The 19,896-nt window shown below is 39.8% G+C and overlaps 1 protein-coding gene across 10 annotated transcripts in view; it reads right to left on the bottom strand.

Moving 5' to 3' along the window:
- Positions 1-19,896, bottom strand: part of SCAF8 (SR-related CTD associated factor 8) — a 215,572-nt gene that overhangs the window by 188,863 nt on the left and 6,813 nt on the right. The window lies entirely within an intron of this gene.

Genomic DNA, 19,896 nt, shown 5'->3' with positions numbered 1-19,896 from the left:
AATAGACACACAATTACCGTAGTATTATACGACACCATCCTTACGGCAGAAAGCAAAGAGTTAAAGAGCCTCTTGATGAAAGTGAAAGAGAAGAGTGAAAAAGCTGGCTTAAAACTCAACATTTAAAAAACTAAGATTATAGCATCCAGTCCCATCACTTCTTGGCAAATAGATGAAGAAACAATGGAATCAGTAACAGACTTCATTTTCTTGGGCTCCAAAAAAACTAGATGGTGACTGCACCCATGAAATTAAAAGACACTTCCTCCTTGGAAGAAAAGTTACGACAAACCTAGACAGCATATTAAAAAGTAGAGACATTACTTCGCCTACAAATGTCCGTCTAGTCAAAGCTACTGTTTTTTCCGTATTCATGTATGGATGTGAGAACTGGACAATAAAAAAGGGTGCACACTGCACTGAAGAACTGGTGCTTTCGAACTGTGGTGGCTGGAGAAGACTCTTGAAGAGTCCCTTGGGCAGCTGGACAGCAGGGAGATCAAACCAGTCCATCCTAAAGGAAATCAGTCCTGAATATTCATTGGAAGGACTGATGCTGAAGCTGAAACTCCAACACTCTGGCGACCTTATGCCAAGAGCTGACTCAATGGAAAAGACCCTGATGCTGGGAAAGACTGAGGGCAGGAGGAGAAGGCGGCGACTGAGGATGAGATGGTTGGATGGTATCAGCAACTCAATGGACATGAGTCTGAGCAGACTCCAAGAGACAGTGAAAAGACAGGGAAGCCTGGCGTGCTGCAGTCCATGGGGCCACAAAGGGTCAGACACAACTGAGTGATTGAACAACAGATTCTCAGCATTCAGAGCTCTACCACTGTCGGCTCTGATCATTTCAAAGGCCTCTGAAATGTGGTGGTGACGTTCAGCTGCTCAGTTGTGTCTGACTCACAGGTAATTTTTTGGAGACACTAATTTGAAATGTGTATATTAAAAAGCTGTGTATGGTCAACAATTAGTGCCTGAGCACCTTTGTTTTTTCCCCTCTCACGTTCCCATATGCATTTTAAAAAAGAGTAACTTACCAAAATAGTATTTAGAAACTGGGGGATCCATGAGAACCTTAAGACTTTGCCTCATGAAAACAAGAATACTGGGAATATAATTCAGTGCCAAAATAAAAAATGCTACTGGGGAGGACATTCAGATAAATGAAATGTAATTAGAAATAACAAAAGGTTTAATAAAGAAAATGGAAGTGAAATGGACTGACTGGAAAAGAGAACATGCCTGTTACAGCTAAGATTCTGCTTCTACACGGTTTATATATAGAGCATATTCATCAACAAACATCTCCTGAGAAGCAGTAATGTTCACAAAGGACTGAAGAAGTGGCTACTTTCTAATGGGAATGCATTAACAGACTGCGTGCTTTCCCACTGGAGGATCACTAAGTGCCAAAAATAAGACACAAGGATGGGAATATATACTGCATAGCTCTGCATATAGTAAATCTTCCCATTTCACACAATTTGCAAATATGCATTGTATATGATAAGTATGCTGCTATTGCTGCTGCTAAGTCGTTTCAGTCGTGTCCGACTCTGTGTGACCCCACAGACGGCAGCCCACCAGGCTCCTCTGTCCCTGGGATTCTCCAGGCAAGAACACTGGAGTGGGTTGCCATTTCCTTCTCCAATGCATGAGAGTGAAAAGTGAAAGTGAAGCCACTCAGTCGTGTCCAACTCTTCGCGACTCCATGGACTGCAGCCCACTAGGCTCCTCCGTCCATGGGATTTTCCAGGCAAGAGTACTGGAGTGGGGTGCCACTGCCTTCTCCTTTATAAGGGTCTTATAAAAAGCCTTTGTCAGCTACAAATTGGTACTTACCAATTACACTGCCAACAACTGAACAAGGGTACTTGCCATCTGCCTCTACAGAGATTGAACCCTGTGCTACCACAGCTGTTGACCTTCTACACCCGCTGAGGGAGTTCAGGGTGGAGTGATGCACTATGTCTTAGGTTTCTAGGAACATTATAATCTCAATCCTTTCGGCCCCTCCTATCTAGAAAAGCACTAAACCCCTTCATGGTAATATCTGATCCTCTGGAACTAGCAGAAAACTTTTGTAAAATGAGTGCTTAATGGTACTGAACTCCACCTTCACCAAAACCTCATGTATTGACCTTCCTCCCACTGCCTCTTTGGAGCAGTCTCTCAGAGCTATCTGATGTGCTGCCTCCCTGGCTGCAATCAATCATTTTGCCCCAAATAAACTTAACTCACAACTCTCAAATTGTGCTCTTTTCAGTGGACACCTTAAATCCACAGTTAAAAACCTGTACAAGTTCTGGTTCACGATGGCGGAGTAGAAGGACGTGCACTCATCTCCTCTGACAGCACCAAAATTCCAACTAGCTGTTGAACGACCATCAACAGGACAACATGGGAAACCCCCAAAGACACCCCAGGTCCAAAGACAAAGAAGAAACAGCAGTGAGATGGTAGGAGGCGCACAACCACGATAAAATCAAATCCCATACCCACTGGGTGGGTGACCCACACACTGGAGAACAATAATACAAAAGAAGTTCTGGCATTGTTCTGAAGGTTCTGAATTCCAGTCTTCCAGGCCTGGGGATTCAAAAAAGGGACTGGGCCTCCACAGGGAACCTGACCTTGAAGGCCAGCGGGGTTTGATTACAGGACTTCCAAAGGACTGGGGGGAAGAGACTCCAGTCTTGGAGGCCACAAACGAAGCTTTGCACGCACCAAGACCCTGAGGAGAGGGACAGTGAGCCCACGGGGACCGACCCAGAACCGCTGCTGCGGCGGAGGGCCTCCCGCAGAGGCACGGGCCAGCAGGCGCCACCACAGGGACACAGGCACAGGCAGCATCAGGCCAGAAAGGTCCCTCTCTGCCTAAAGCCTCTTGGAGTTCCGAACCCTACCACAGTCTGGGTCACCTTGGGACAAACAACTACCAGGGAGGCTGCTGCTGCTATGTCACTCCAGTCGTGTCCGACTCTGTGCGACCCCATAGACAGAAGCCCCCCAGGCTCCCCCATCCCTGGGATTCTCCAGGCAAGAACACTGGAGTGGGTTGCCATTTCCTTCTCCAATGTGTGAAAGTGAAAAGTGAAAGTGAAGGCGCTCAGTCGTGTCCGACCCTTAGCGACCCCACAGACTGCAGCCTACCAGGCTCCTCCGTCCATGCGATTTTCTAGGCAAGAGGACTGGAGTGGCTTGCCGGAGGCAGTGCAACCCAACCCATCAGCAGATAACTGAACTGAAGTTTTACTGAGCAAGGCCCTGCCCACCAGAGCAAAAAATAGTTTTTCCCATCACCAGTCCCTCCCGTCAACAAGCTCACACAAGCTGCTTAGCCTCACCCATCAGAAGGCAGGCAGAAGAAACTGCACAGCCTCACAGAGGCTAAAACAAAAACCATATTACAGAAAGTTATCATGATGTAAAAGCAGAAAGTTATGTTCCAGATGAAGGGACAAGATAAAACCCCAGAAAAACAACTAAATGAAGTGGAGACAGGCAAACTTCCAGAAAAAGAATTCAGGATAATGATAGTGAAGATAATTCTGGGTCTCAGAAAAAGAATGGAGGCAAAGATTGAGAAGATGCAAGAAATGTTCACTAAAGACCTACAAGAATTAAAAAGTCAAATAGAGATGAATAATAAAGACAAATAATACACTAGAAGGAATCAACAGCAGAATAACTGAGGCAGAAGAACAGATAAATGACCTGGAGGATAGAATGATACAAATCACTGCCACAGAACAGAATATAGAAAAAAGAATGAAAAGAAACAAAGACAGCCTAAGAGACCTCTCTGAGACAACTTTAAACACGCCAACATTTGCATTATGGGGTCCCAGAAAGAGAAGAGAGAAAGGACCTGAGAAAATATTTGAAGAGTTAATAGCTGAAAACTTCCCTAACATGGGAAAGGAAATACTCAACGAAATCCAGGAAGCAGAGTCTCCCAGGAAGGATAAACCAAAAGAGGAACATACCAAGATACATAGTAATCAAACTGACAAAAATTAAAGACAGAGATAAAATATTAAAAGCAACAAGGGAAAAATTACAAATAATGGACAAGTGGAACAAAAGGGAAAGGGGCAGAGCACAACTTTTGAAAGACTGACACAGTCCAAGGACACAACATAAACTGATTAGAATCGGATGGGACCAAGATGCAGACTGAAGCTCCAATCCTTTGGCCACCTGATGCGAAGAACTGACTCACTGGAAAAGACCCTGATGCTGGGAAAGATGGAAGGCGGGAGGAGAAGGGGATGAAAAGAGGATGAGATGGTTGGATGGCATCACTGACTCGATGGACATGAGTTTGAGCAAGCTCTGGGAGACAGTGAAGGACAGGGAAGCATGGGGTGCTGCAGTCCATGGGGTCGCAAAGAGTCAGACACGACTGAGCTGAAGACAGCAGACAAAACTAGACCTTGGTCCTCAATCAGCGAGTGAAATGCACACCCAGAGGTGCCGAGACAGTCCCAAGGCATTGTCAAAAGACCAAGGAGTGGGCGGTGGCCAAATCCTGGAAATCGCCGCCCCTTCCCAAAGACAGTTGGAATATTCCTCCCACTCATTAGTATGAAATTACTCAGCCTATAAAAACTAACCATGCCACATTCTGTGGCCACCCTCTGAGATAGCCCACACTGTCTGTGGAGTGTGCTCTCTTAATCTGAAAAAATCCAGTTCTCACCTTTCACTTTCTCTCTCATTTAATTGTTTCTGTGGTGAGATATTAAGAACCTGAGCCTCATTAGGTCCTGAAACCAAGTACTGTGGGTTTTGGCTGGGTTCAAGTTCCAGCACACGGGTTCAAGTTCCAGCACACGGGTTCAAGTCCCAATCCCTGGTAAATGGTTTCACAAGGAGACTTCACTCAGGCTATCAGCTGATTCCTCAACAGAAACTCTACAAGCCAGAAGGGAATGACATAATATATTTAAAGTGATGGAAGGGAATAACCTAAAACCAAGAATACTCAAGACTTTCCTTCAGATTTGATGAAGAAAGCAAAAGCTTTCCAGACAAGGAAAATTTAAGAGAATTCAGTACCACCAAACCAGCTTTACAACAAATGCTAAAGGAACTACTCTAGGTAGAAAAACAGGAGAAGGAAAATACCTACCTACAAAAAATAAACCCAAAACAATTAAGAAAACAGGATATATATCAATAAAACGGTTCAAAATCGGGAAAGGAATACGTCAAGATTGTATATTGTCACACTGCTTATTTAACTTATATGCAGTGCATCATACAAAATTCCAGGCTGGATGAAGCACAACCTGGAATCAACACTGCCAGGAGAAATATCAATAACCTCAGATATGCAGATGACACCACCCTTGCGGCAGAAAGCCAAGAGGAACTAAAAAGCCTCTCAATTAAAGTGAAAGTGAAAAAGCTGGCTTAAAACTCAACGTTCAAAAAACTAAAATCATGGCATCCGGTCCCATCACTTCATGACAAATAGATGGGAAAAAAAGGAAACAGTGACAGACTTTATTTTCTTGAGCTCCAAAATCACTACAGATAGCAACACCAGCCATGAAATGAAAGATGCTCCTTGAAAGAAAAGCTATGGCCAACCTAGACAGCATATTAAAAAGCAGGGACATTACTTTGCAGAATAGTCCATCTAGTCAAAGCTGTGGTTTTTGCCCGTAATTATGTATGGATGTGAGAGCTGTACCATAAAGAAAGCTGAGTGCCAAAGAATTGATGCTTTTGAACTGTGGTGTTGGAGAAGACTCTTGAGAGTCCACTGGACCGAAAGGAGATCAAACCAGTCAATCCTAAATGAAATCAGTCCTGAATATTCATTGGAAGAACTGATGTCGAGGCTGAGGCCGAAGCTCCAATACTTTGGCCACCTGTTGCTAAGAGCCAATTCACTGGAAAAGACCCTGATGCCAGGAAAGAGTGAAGGTAGAAGGGGATAACCAGAGAAGGCAATGGCAAGCCATTCCAGTACTCTTGCCTAGAAAATCCCATGGATGGAGGAGCCTGGTAGGCTGCAGTCCATGGGGTCGCTAAGGGTTGGACACAACTGAGCAACTTCACTTTCACTTTTCACTTTCACACATTGGAGAAGGAAATGGCAACCCACTCCAGTGTTCTTGCTTGGAGAACCCCAGGGACGGGGGAGCCTGGTGGGCTTCCGTCTATGGGGTCACACAGAGTCGGACATGACTGAAGTGACTTAGCAGCAGCAGCAGAAGGGGTAACAGGACAAGATGGTTGGATGGCATCACCAACTCAATGCACACTGAGTTTTAGCAAGTTCTGGGAGATGGTAAAGAACAGGGAAGGTTGGCGTGCTGCAGTCCGTGGGGTCCCAAAGAGTAGAACATGACTGAGTGACTGAACAACAAAAACAACAAATCAATAATTAAAGGTAAATGGATTAAATGCACCAACCAAAAGAGGTAGACCAGCTGGGTGGATGAAAAATATGCACGCATGTACTTTCCACCGGCTTCCCTGGTGGCTCAGACGGTAAAGAGAATCTGACTGCAGTGTGGGAGACCTGGGTTTGATCCCTGGGTTGGGCAGATCCCCTGGAGGGCATGGCAATCCACACCAGTATTCTTGCCTGCAGGAGGAGCTTGGCAAGCTACAGTCCATGGAGTCGCAAAGAGTCAGACACCACCGAGCATCTAAGCACAGCACAAGCTCTTCCACTTATCCCATCACTCTGTTTGACCCCCCCTCAAACTGGATGCAATTATTTTACACTGTTAAGTTAATCATGTTCCCGTTATGGCTTGTAATTGTCTTTTTTGTCTGGCTCTGATTGTGAAAACTGATAAATTTTTAAAACTGAAAAATCTTTTACTATTGTGATTATATAACTATTACTTAAAACTATTGTATCATGACTGGTCAATAGAAAAATTATCTATTATCACAAAAACTATGATTTACTAGAAAAACCTGTAATCACTTTTTAAAATCCAAATGCATACCAGAATTATCTTGAAATTTGTTGAAAAATACAAATGCCCAGGAATTACTTTCTCCAGAGCTCCAGATGTTTCTAATAAGCAGTCACGTTTAAAAACAACTAGACTGTATGATGATCTTTTATCGCATTTCACTTTTTCTATTTCATATTCAGTGCTCCCATTTCATTAAGTTTTCCAATTTTTTCCATTATTTTCCAACTCCTTCTTTTGTGATGTTTTTTTCAAGCCTTCATCAAGTGTAGTAGAAAAGCTTTTGTATACGGATATATAAATATGTGTAATATATGTATTTTAGAAAACATGAATTTTTGCCTAACTAAAAAAACTATGACATTTTGATTCTACTTGTTTGACTCAGTATGAGAAGAATGCTAGATTTTTATTTTTTAACATGCAACAAGCAACAAAAGTTTACTGCATAAAACAGGGAAATATAGTTAATATCTTATAATAACCTATGACGGAAAATAATTTTAAAAATAATGTATGTGTATTTGAATAACTGAATCACCTTGCTATGCACCTGAAACACTGTAAACCAACTACACTTCAGTAAAATAAATATATTAAGAAAACAAAATCTGTACACTTGAAGGCAAAGGAACCTGGAAGGTTTCTCAAAATAGAAGGTGACTGCAAGTTAAGTTGTTTGATGAGATTTAGTAATCTAAAAAAATGTACTTCTACTGTATGAACTGAAGACAACAGAGAATAATAAATTAAAAACCAATTAAACTCAGCAGGGAGCACTGAGGACCTGGACTGAAGTATTCGGACTAAGAATAAAAAGGAAGGGAAGGATAGAAAACATACTTTTAAAAATAATTCATAGAATTTTACAACTGAAAAGATACAAATCAAAGAGAGGCACCTATGAAAAATCCAAGTTTTCAGGTCTGAGTGTCAGGAATACATTTTTACTACTAACATAAACAGGAGATCTAAAAGTAAGTTTTAGAAGAAAGACAAGTTTAGATTCGGGGATAACAATATCATTTTATGTACACACAGTACTGAGAAGATATGGGACTGAATTCCACAAGAGAAAGCAAAAAACAGTCTTTCCTAAAGAGCTGAGAGTTGAAGCGATGGAGAATAAATCATGAAAATTAAGTATCAGAAAAAGAATAAGTAGATTAAAAGCATACTAGGCCTTAGAGTAAAATCATTTCAGAAATATGAGCAACAAAGTCTGAAAAAGAGAGACAGGTAGCAGCATAATAAGGAAGATAGTAATCACTTTTCACTTCTGTGGCACGCTGTCAACTCTTAAGCATGATCATATATACCGTATCACTTTTAGCTTCAGAATGGCCCAGTAAGATTAGTATTCATTATTCTCATTTTGTCACTTTATAGATATAAAAACTTATGGTAACTGACCTAACTAAATTCAAACTGGTATTGAGCTTCAGGAGCATGTCTCAAACCCAATTATTCTGGCTAACCCAACATTCAGTTTCCAAAATAAAGCAAAGTCCACCAGGTAGCAACCAACTAACTATACACCACTGAGTCACTAAGTTGGGGGCAGACAACTGTGGAGACAACCATGTAACAGCATCAACCTAACTGGTAACCAAGAAGATCTGAAGACAACACGGCATGAAGCTTGACAACACAGCATGAAGCCTGTATGTCTACTCATCAAATAACAGCTAAATTTTAAGTCTTCCAACCCTTAACAAGGAAGCTCACTTTCTCTAAAAGATTTAATTCAATTAACATTATCACAGACCAACTCCATCTTTCTCACCAAAGCTAAGACACATGATATTTTGGGTTTGAAGGCAATATTACAAAATTTATATGGCAATAAATGTGGAATGTGAAAAATTCCAAACATCAAACTCTCACATTCACTGCACCCTATCCACCTACTTCTCTCTTAAGAAGTAACCACTGCTAAAGCCTGACAGACTGCTTACCAGAATTTTCTATAGGCATCTATGTATGTATGTATGTGTGTGTGTATAAACGTAAATATATACATGTACATATGTGACATACATACTTTAAATACAATCTGGTGCAAAATTAGACTATTAACTACTTAAAAATTGATTCTCTTAAAAGCCTTGCTGATTTAGTACAACACTGAAATTCTTATAAACAAGACCAATAACACTGGTCCAAAATACATCACGGTCTGTATTTTGTTAGCATCTGACATTCAAAAGTTTTGTTCAAGTATTTCTCCAACTTGGAAAATATGCTGAATATAATCTAGCTCTTTATAGCTCATATTTTCCTAAACTTTTATTCATTATCAAAATATTACAATATTAAAATACTTTCCAGGGCCACAAAGACATCCACAATGACACTAAATGTTCCCAGATGAGTTTCTTTTAAAAAAAAAAAAGGCAGTTTTCTTGCTAGGCTGAGCTGCTTCAGTCCTGTATGCTTTACTTTGAAAACAGCTATCATTAATGTTGTAATACTGTCATGCTTTAAAATACCTGTACCAGGAGCTTTCTGAACAGTAGCATATGAAAAATTAAAGAAAGAAGTTAGAGTAGCCACCATTATTAAAATCATAAACATGCTACCAATACAGGCTTACAGAGTAACTGTATCCTTCTCCTACAAGGAAGGTACACGGTATGTTACTCAAAGGGTGTTTTTTTCACTTCTCTGCAGAGGGCACTGTGTGTTGTTGTATAATACATCTTTGAAAAGGAATGCAGGTTTCCCATGGCATCTTATTCTATGAGCAGGAAAGTAGCAGCCCAGGAGTTTGTTCCTCATTCTGGTCCAAGTTCAGCATAACGTGATAATAATTTACTACCAATCACCAATTCCCATTCTGCTCCACCTACAACATACAGAAAAATCTCACTCAAACAGTCATACTGAAAAAGTGAAAACAATGAACCAAGACAGAGAGCAGAAACTTCTAATTTGGCTGCTAACTATGTGCCTCTCATAAGCTGTGACTCAACAAATTTCATCATCTTTGGGTCTTGATTCTTCATCCATCTATTAAATGATACACTATCACAAGTGTTTCCAGTCTAAAACTTCTAATTTCTGGAAATCAAGCTGAAGCATTAACAAGGAAGTAAACAAGGAACCCAATCATAGAACTGATAACTACAAATGTGTAACATGAGTGTAAGGGTCTCTGCTGGGTGCTGTGCTCAGTCCCGTCTGACTCTTTGCAACCCTGTGGACTGTATCCCACCAGGCTTCTCTGTCCATGGAATTTTCCAAACAAGAATACTGGAGGGGATTGTCATTTCCTCCTCCAGGGGATCTTCCCGATCCAGGGATCGAACCCGAGTCTTCTGCATTGGCAGGCAAATTCTTTACCACTGCACCACCTGGGAAGCCAAGGGTCTCTAGCTACATCATTCTAAAATCAAAGAGAACAGGACTTTCCTAGTGGTACAGTTGATAAGACCTGCCACTGCAGGGGATGTAGGTTCTATCCCAGATCTAGGAAGATTCCACATGTTGTCGAGCAACCAAATCCATACAACACAATTACCGAGCCCATACTCAAGAGCGCACACTGCAACTACTGAAGCTCACATGCCCTAGAGCCCATGCTCCACAAAAGAAGTCACCACAATGAGAAGCCCTTGCAGTGGAAGGAAGAGTAGTAGCCTCCACTTGCTTCAACTAGAGAAAGACTGAGCACAGCCAAAAATAAATACAATTTATTTTTAAAAATCAAAGAGAATAAAAATAATTCTCCCTGGGAGAAAACAAAATGTATAAACACACACATACATATATAAAAATAACTTCAGTTTACTAGGTTCTATTTCTAATAATACAACATTTAAATTCACAATTCCATGCTCACAATAAATTGGTTATTGTAGACAGGGTTAAAATAAAAAAACTACATAACCAAGAGGAGCTAATGAAATGCTAGATGATATGAGTAGGCTCAATGTTAAGGAATTCTAACAAAATTTCATTGAACAAAATTTAAATCTTTACTTCTAGCTCATACAATTCACTACTTAACTTTTAATTATATATAAGAACCAGATGCTTGGATAAACAGAATTTAAAATCAAGCAATACCAGGCAGAGTTGCTTTAAGATGTCCTTATATTCACAAACACAAGATGATAGAAAAGGTCAAGCCTAAAAAGCAAACAAACAAAAACTGACTAAAAGATTCTACAACATTTTGCCTTAAGCCTTTTTCTCTTCATTATCTCCCCCTAATCTCCATCTCTAGCCTATTCTTTAAGTACTTGACCTTTATCCATCTGCACCCTCATGACATCAAAGTGTTCAGGTGTGTGGAACTACTATTGTATTTAACAAACCAGCAGTCTTTGGGCGGTTGAGATACATGGGTGATTTCAACTCTCCCCTCCCCAACTCTTTTATTCTAGGTGGGAAAAAATGCCACCCCATCTGACCCATCCTGCCAAATTACCTTCCTCCTCAAATGTTTTGCTCCTCCTGATTTACCCTAATTGTAACTGGACCACATCATCTTATCTATCCTGTAACTCAAAGCCCTGGCACCACACTCTTCATTAAAACCCTTTGGAATCTCCATTCTCTTTTGATTAAAAAGGAAATCTTGGGCATAGTATATACAAAGACCCTTCATCAGAAGATCCTTACCCATTTCCCTGGAAAAGATCCTTTCCCTTTGCCTTATACATGTCACATACTCTGTACAACATTATATACAGAGAATATTATACACATACCACAAACTGTCTACACCCCTACTCTTTGTATCACAGAATTCATATTATCTTTATTCTTTGTGATAATCCATTCACAACTCCAACCCTTTTAAAACATGAGCTCAGATAAAGGATGTAATTAACCTGGTAACCACTCTGCAATGCCTGATAGATGGCAAATAGCCATAAATAACAAAGCTCAAAGGACCAGCAACTACTTTCTAGTATTCCTTCCAACCACTAGTTGCTGTTACATTAGAACCTTAATGGGTTATTACTGTATTCTAGCAATTTGAAAACTTCATTATAATTAAAATAGAATGAAAAAATAGTCTGACAACCCTGTTGTTCTGTCGCTCAGTCATATCCGACTCTGCAACCCCATGGACTGCAGCATGTCAGGCTTCCCTGTCCTTCACTATCTCCTGGAGTTTACTCAAACTCATGTCTATTCAATGAATGATGCCATCCAACCATCTCATCCTCTGTCGCCCCATTCTACTCCAATCTTGAAGGACTAGCAAAACAAAGTAAGCACTCATAGAATTATTTGGAATTACTCTGTGCTTAACAGCTCTAAGAGGTCTGAGATAGCTAATCCTTTGATTTTGCAAAGGATCAAATCAACCAAAGTACGGGAAATTTTGTACTAGCAACGGTGTGGTAGCCTCCTTTAGGGCAACTCCTTTAGAATATTAATCTTCTTCAGCTAAGTTGGTCGCAACCCTTTTTCCTGTAATCACTACCAAAGCCTTTTCGTACTGTTTATGGGGTTCTCAAGGCAGGAATACCGAAGCATTCCTCAATGATCTGTGCAAAGAAATAGAGGAAAACAACAGAATGGGAAAGACTCTAGAGATCTCTTCAAGAAAATTAGAGATACCAAGAGAATATTTCATGCAAAGATGGGCTCAATAAAGGACAGAAATGGTATGGAACTAACAGAAGCAGAAGAGGTGACAAGAATACACAGAAGAACTGTATAAAAAAGATCTTCATGATCCAGATATCCTGGAATGTGAAGTCAAGTGGGCCTTAGGAGCATCACTATGAAGAAAGCTAGTGGAGGTGATGGAATTTCAGTTGAGCTATTTCAAATCCTAAAAGATGATGCTGTGAAAGTGCTGCACTCAATATACCAGCAAATTTGGAAAACTCAGCAGCGGCCACAGGACTGGAAAAGGTCAGTTTTTATTCCAATCCCTAAGAAAGGCAAGGTCAAAGAATGCCCAAACTACCACACAACTGCACTCATCTTACACGCTAGTAAAGTAATGCTCAAAATTCTCCAAGCAAGACTTCAACAATATGTGAACCGTGAACTTCCAGATGTTCAAGCTGGTTTTAGAAAAGGCAGAGGAACCAGAGATCAAATTGCCAACATCTGTTGGATCATTGAAAAAGCAAGAGAGTTCCAGAAAAACATCTATTTCTGCTTTACTGACTATGCCAAAGCCTTTGTGTGGATCACAATAAACTGTGGAAACTTCTTCAAGAGATGTGAATACCAGACCACCTGACCTGTCTCTTCAGAAATATGTATGCAGGTCAGGAAGCAACAGTTAGAACTGGACATGAAACAACAGACTGGTTCCAAATAGGAAAAGGAGTACGTCAAGGCTGTATATTGTCACCCTGCTTATTTAACTTATATGCAGAGTACATCATGAGAAACGGTGGGCTGGAGGAAGCACAAGCTGGAATCAAGATTGCCAGGAGAAATATCAATAACCTCAGATATGCAGATGACACCACCCTTATGGCAGAAAGTGAAGAACTAAAGAGCCTCTTAATGAAAGAGGAGAGTGAAAAAGTTGGCTTAAACAAAGATCATGGAATCCAGTCCCATCACTTCATGGCAAATAGATAGGGAAACAGTGGCTGACTATTTTGGGGGCTCCAAAATCACTTCAGATGCTGACTGCAGCCATGAAATTAAAAGACGCTTACTCCTTGGAAGAAAAGTTATGACTAACCTAGACAGCACATTAAAAAGCAGAGACATTACTTTGCAAACAAAGATCCATCTAGTCAAGGCTATGGTTTCTCCAGTAGTCACGTATGGCTGTGAGAGTTGGACTATGAAGAAAACTGAGTGCCCAAGAATTGATGCTTTTAAACTGTGGTGTTGGAGAAGAGTCTTGAGAGTCCCTTGGACTGCAAGGAGATCCAACCAGTCCATCCTAAAGGAAATTAGTCCTGAATGTTCACTGGAAGGACTGATGTTGAACCTGAAGCTCCAATACTTATGCAAAGAGCTGACTCAATGGAAAAGATCCTGAAGCTGGGAAAGAATAAGGGCAGGAGGAGAAGGGGACGACAGAGGATGAGATAGTTGGATGGCATCACCGACTCAATGGACATGGGTTTAGGTAAACTCCGGGAGTTGGTGATGGACTGGGAGGCCTGGCGTGCTGCAGTCCATGGGGTCGCAAAGAGTTGGACTCAGGGACTGAACTGAACTATCTGAACTACCAAAGCAGAGATAGATCTCTATGAGAGGTTCTGAGTGCTCTGACAGAACGAGAACAAGAATTGGGAAACTTCTGCCCAAAAAACGGAATTGTTATAAAAATATAAATCACTTTCCTTGGCATATTAAAAGAAAAGCCAAATATGCTAAGGATCCTTACAAAAGCAGTCACCACCACAGCTCAATAATCTTCCCTAGTGGCTCAGACAGTAAAGAGCCTGCCTGCAATGTGGGAGACCCAGATTAGATCCCGGAGTCTGAAAGACCCCCTGGAGAAGGAAATGGCAACCCACTCCAGTATTCTTGCCTGGGAAATCCCACAGACGGAGGAGCCTGGCAGGGCCCCAATCCATGGCGTTGCAAAGAGTCAGGCATGATTAAGAGACTAACACACAAACCTCAATAAAACATTTAAAAGGTGGAGGGCACTTAGTGGCTTGTTAAATGCTTATAGAAAAACTACTCAGAGAAAGAAGTCATTTCAGCAACTAACATGCAAAATGGAAAAACACTCACTTTGGTGATTTTTATTCAAAGGGGTTGATATTTAGCCAGGCACAAGATAAATAACCTGCATATAGTTTTTAAGCTTTTATTAGGTAAATGTACATTAGCATTATCAGGAAACTTCCTCCCTGTTTCAAGAAAACTACACAAGGCAACTGCTTTCACAGAGTCCTTCAACTGTGGGTAATAATTTAAACAGTATTTTCTTAAAGAGTCCATCATACGTGTTTGCATGAATGCTCAGTCGCTCAGTCATGTCCAACTCTTTGCAATCCCACGGACTGCAGTCCACGAGGCTCCTCTGTCCATAAGATTTCCCAGGCAAGAATACTGGAGTGGGTTGCCATTCCCTCCTCCAGGGGATCTTCCTGACCTCGGGATTGAACCTGCATCTCCTGCACTGGCAGACGGATTCTCTACCACTGAGCCAAGGAGAATACATGTGTACTTGTCACTAAACGAGGTCTGCGTTCTGTGCCCAGTTAATGAGGTTTCTTTTCTCTTCCTTTAATGAGTCAGGATAGCCACGTAATGAAAGCATCATAAACGGGAGACAGGAAGAAAGGAACCAAGATTTTTAAATTTTTATTTTATATTATACTATATTTTATTTACAGTGTTGTGTTTGTTTCAGGTGTATAGCAAAGTGATAGTCATATACACACGAATTAACAAAAGCAGTTCCCGTCTTTTGATGGGGAGCTCGTGGTTTATAATATAAATGGCATTAATTTGAAAGAAGGATAACTTAGGTATGGCATTGGGTATTTTTTTTTCTTTTTGCAGCTTGAGGCAGTTGTAAAATAACTTAATGGAGCTTTTTGCAACTGTGTATTCTATAGTATTTTTTTCATTTGGTGAAATTTTAACTGTTAATGTTTTTGGCACTGTGCTTTGTACCATTTATTAAATAAAAATATTTTAAAAAAAGAAAGTTTGCTCCCTTTGTTGCATTTTTTGTCAGTTAATATGAAAAAAAATTCAGTTGCTCAATGTCACTACGTGCGGAAAAATAAGAAACACGCATTTCCAGTACACACCCACACACAAACACTTGGTACAAATCCCACGAGGGCGGAGGCCTCTTTATTGGGGGGTCTGTTTGTACACGTACATCACTAGAGCCTAGAGTAAGTGTCTGCACATGTGCACAGGGTGGCAGATGTTCAAAAAACCACACTGAGTAAGTATTTTCACTAAGGCAGCTTTTAAAAGTATTTTGTTTCTGTTTTTGATGTCAAAATAAGGCTTATAAAGCTCAATTATAATTCTGATTTGCAAACAGCATACTATTAACCAAGTTCTCAGGTTTCAGATTAAAGCAGGGTCATAAAAAGTATGGCCCGTGGCCCATTTCTGTATGCCCTCAGGCCAAGACTCGTTTTATATTTTAAAAGAATTGTGAAAAAAACCAAGATTATGCAAAAGAGACCTTAAGCATCCCATTAAACCTAATTTTTACCATCTGACCCTCTACAGAATGTCTACTGACCCTGTGAATTGAGATTTCATTCAAAAGAAAACCAAAGTTGGGACTTTCCTGACAGTCCAGTGATTAAGATTCCACGCTTCCCCTGCAGGGGGCAAGGGTTCAAACCCTGGTTGGGGAGCTAAGATTCTGCATGTCAGGCAGTGCAGCAAAAAATTTTTAAAAAGAGAGAAAGAATGAAAGCTTTAACTTACTTTCACCTATGAACTGAAAATCTGTGTTACTAGAAACATCTTTCACTTAAGACCTCCATTATTTAAATCTCTAAATTTTAGCTTATTTGAAGAATGCCAAAGAAATGGCTATTTCTTTTTTTTTTAACCAGAGCATAAGTGGTCATAATGCCGAAGCTAATAAGCAAAGAAGGATTACAGTTGATTTACACTGAATATTTTACATACTAGAACATAATGGATGGAGAAAAAACAAAATGGAATACAAACAGAAAAAGAAAAAAAAAGAAGCCAAACTGTATTTCAAAGGAATACATTAAGACGTCTACATTGAGGGAAAAAACTAACCAAGCAACATTTGAACAGAGCATTTTGACTCTATACCCTCAGACTAAAAAAGATGAACAAATACTCAAATCTAGTTAATAGGCTTGTTTTGAGATACATGGCTTAGCAACTCTGAAACTATTTACTATTTTAGGATTGATCAAACAATACATAAATATACTGTGGACAACAGAATCAAGTGTTTTCTCACTACAGAGAAAGGAGTTACAAATTTGCAAAGGAGAAAGACTAGAATGAACCAGTGAACAGTGTTGACTGTTACTGGAGACAGGATGAATTCACAGCACTTTAGAGAGGCAGATGGACAAAAAAAAAATTTGCTTCTATATTGATATAATACATAAGCATGTTCAGACAAATACACAATTTCTAGCTCAATAACCACCAAAAGAAACTAAGGTTCCTCAGAGAAATGGCTGATTCTAGTTGGGGTGGGAATATTTTATTATACAAGAAAGTGAATACCCAAAAACTGACGAGCACATGTTGAAGACACAGGAGCCAGCTTGAAGGAGCTCTGACATCAAAAGACCCCAATGAATAAAAAATAATCCTTGAATTAATACTGATATGCATATATACATAAATGGGGAAAAGGAAAAGCTCTTGTGGGAGGCGGATAATAAAACAATAGACTCAGAAAATGACCACCTGAGTGCTGATTCAGGCAAGAACTGGATACTTAAAAAAAAATAAAGGGTGAAAGTTTGATGAGTAACAAGCTCTTTGTATAGTTTCAAAAATGACTTCCCATAAGATATTTGTTTCAGGTAATTCCCTAACAGTTCAGTGGTTAGAACTCCACATTTCCACTGCAGGGAGCACAGGTTCAATCCCTGGTCAGGGAATTAAGATCCTGCAAGCCGTGCAGTATGGCCAAAAACAAATCCATTTTTTAAAGAAGTATTTGTTACAAAAGGAAAAAGACATTTTACAATAGAAAAACCTTGCAGAAAAAAGTTAACATCCTTATTAATGGGATACACATCATGTGCTTCCTGAGGACACATTATCACTCTTGGATTACTCCTGCCAAAAATGCCTAACCTGAAACTAATCATGAAGCATCAGAAGACAATTCCATATTGAGGGAATTCTAAAAATAACTGGCCTATTCTCATCAATCATCAAAGGTCATAAAAGACAAAGTAATAACCAACTGCTCCAGATTAAAGGACACTAGAGAGACAAGTCGGAGAAGGCAATGGCAAGCCACTCCAGTACTATTGCCTAGAAAATCCCATGGATGGAGGAGCCTGGTTGGCTGTAGTCTGTGGGGTCGCTAAGGGTCGGACACGATTGAGCAACTTCACTTTCACTTTTCACTTCCACACATTGGAGAAGGAAATGGCAACCCACTCCAGTGTTCATGCCTGGAGAATCCCAGGGATGGGGGAGCCTGGTGGGCTTCCGTCTATGGGGTCGCACAGAGTCGGACACGACTGAAGTGACTTAGCAGCAGAGAGACAAGTGTGATGTGATTTAGATTTCCTTTCTACTCAAGACTTAACTGATACAATGAGTGAAATCTGAAGGAGGTCTGCAGACAACTGCATTATATCAACTTCCTGATTTTGATACCTGTACTGTTGTTGTTTTCAGAAAATACAGTTAATATTTAGAAGTAAAAGGCATTAATTGCAATTTACTCTCCAAATGTTCAGAAACAAGGTTTACAAGTCATTCATGTGCGTTGCAAACAGAACAAGACAGCAAATATGATTACATGTACTAGATAATGAAATCAGGATGAAGTGTATATAAAAATTCTTTATCATTCCTGCAACTCTTCTGTAAATCTCAAGTTATACAAATAAAGTTTAAAAAGTGGGGCAGAATCGTTAATTTATATTTGGACATCATACCAACAAAAAGAACTGTGAAAAATTGAGTGATGGTTCCCCTGTACACAGCTGGCTGTCCTTTACATCTCGACCAGGAGCTGAGTGAGACCTGGTCCTTCCAGTCTCAGCTCTAACACAAGCGGCAGGCACTTCCTTGGTAAAGTCACACTGGCAGGCCTCAGATTCCTTGTTTGTGAAATGAGGACAGCACCTATCCTACCTTTCTCACAAGTTCATCATAAGATCAACTGAAACATAATAATGGCTGGGGAAAATAAGCATATATAAAAAACACCATATATCATAAAGTGGTTTGTTTTTTAAAATGTTTGGTAAATAAAAAGCACTTTAAAATTACCCAAGCCAGACATTTTTTTTTTCATCACAGCAAGCAGTTGTTTTAGAAACTAGACATTTGCTATGTGTTTTGGTTTAGAAAAATTTTAACTTATCCAACATTCTTATTACCATTTCAATAAATTCAAATACCTCTACCTTTTTTAAACCATAAAAGTTTACAGTATCAAAACATTACTAAATAAAGTAACTAACCAAGGCATTATCAACCTTTTAAAAAAAATAAGATAGTTGACATAAAACTTATATTAGTTTCAAGGGTACTTGTCAATCTTTTAGATATTGTGACTCAAAATAAAAAGACCATTATATCATTTCCCAAGTTTCCAAAATCATAAAATACATAATCCAAACTTTCATCCTGAACTCACAAGCTACTCAAATGAGCCCCAATCAGTCAAATCAAATTCAGAAAACAGTGTTCATAAAAGAGAGACACCAAATTTTTTTCATATAAATAAAGGAAAAGTTTGTTTTATAAATAAAAATAATCCTTCCAAATTCATAAAGGTTTGATCACTTAAAATTATTTTTTTTTATTTGCACACAGAGACTAATTGATATATCATGACAAAATATCCCTAAAGCTATATCTTCTAAGAACAGTTATGATTCCAAAATACCAAATGGAGATTTAATAGGATAGGCAAATTAGTATAAAATCAAACAGTGTTGCTTGTCTTACTTTCCAATTGTTGAAAAGATCAGATCACATTCAGGTAGACAAGCAACCTGGACTCTGTAAAAGTGAAATGTTGAGAGTAGACCAGGCAGAACTGAGCTTAGAGAGAAGTGCTGCAACCACCCAGGCCCTAGCAAAGAAATAAGCCCGGAGTCAGTAATGCCTGCGCAGCCGCACGAGCTCTGCAGCAAAGGCACTGCGCTCAAAGCTGATGAGGTGAAAGAGAAAGGATTACAAGTGCATAAGCTCCAAGATGCTGTGCTTTTTGCCAGTCTTGTTTACAACTGTACCCCAGCATATAGAAAAGTGCCTGGTAAACAGCAAGTATTCATTAAGTACTGGTTAAATGAATAAACAAATGAATCAAATC

This window comes from Moschus berezovskii, chromosome 10 (genome assembly GCF_049115385.1).
Source record: "Moschus berezovskii isolate FMDL1 chromosome 10, NW_MosBer_1.0, whole genome shotgun sequence".
Classification (NCBI taxonomy): Eukaryota; Metazoa; Chordata; class Mammalia; order Artiodactyla; family Moschidae; genus Moschus; species Moschus berezovskii.
This window is presented reverse-complemented; position numbering and strand designations above follow the sequence as displayed.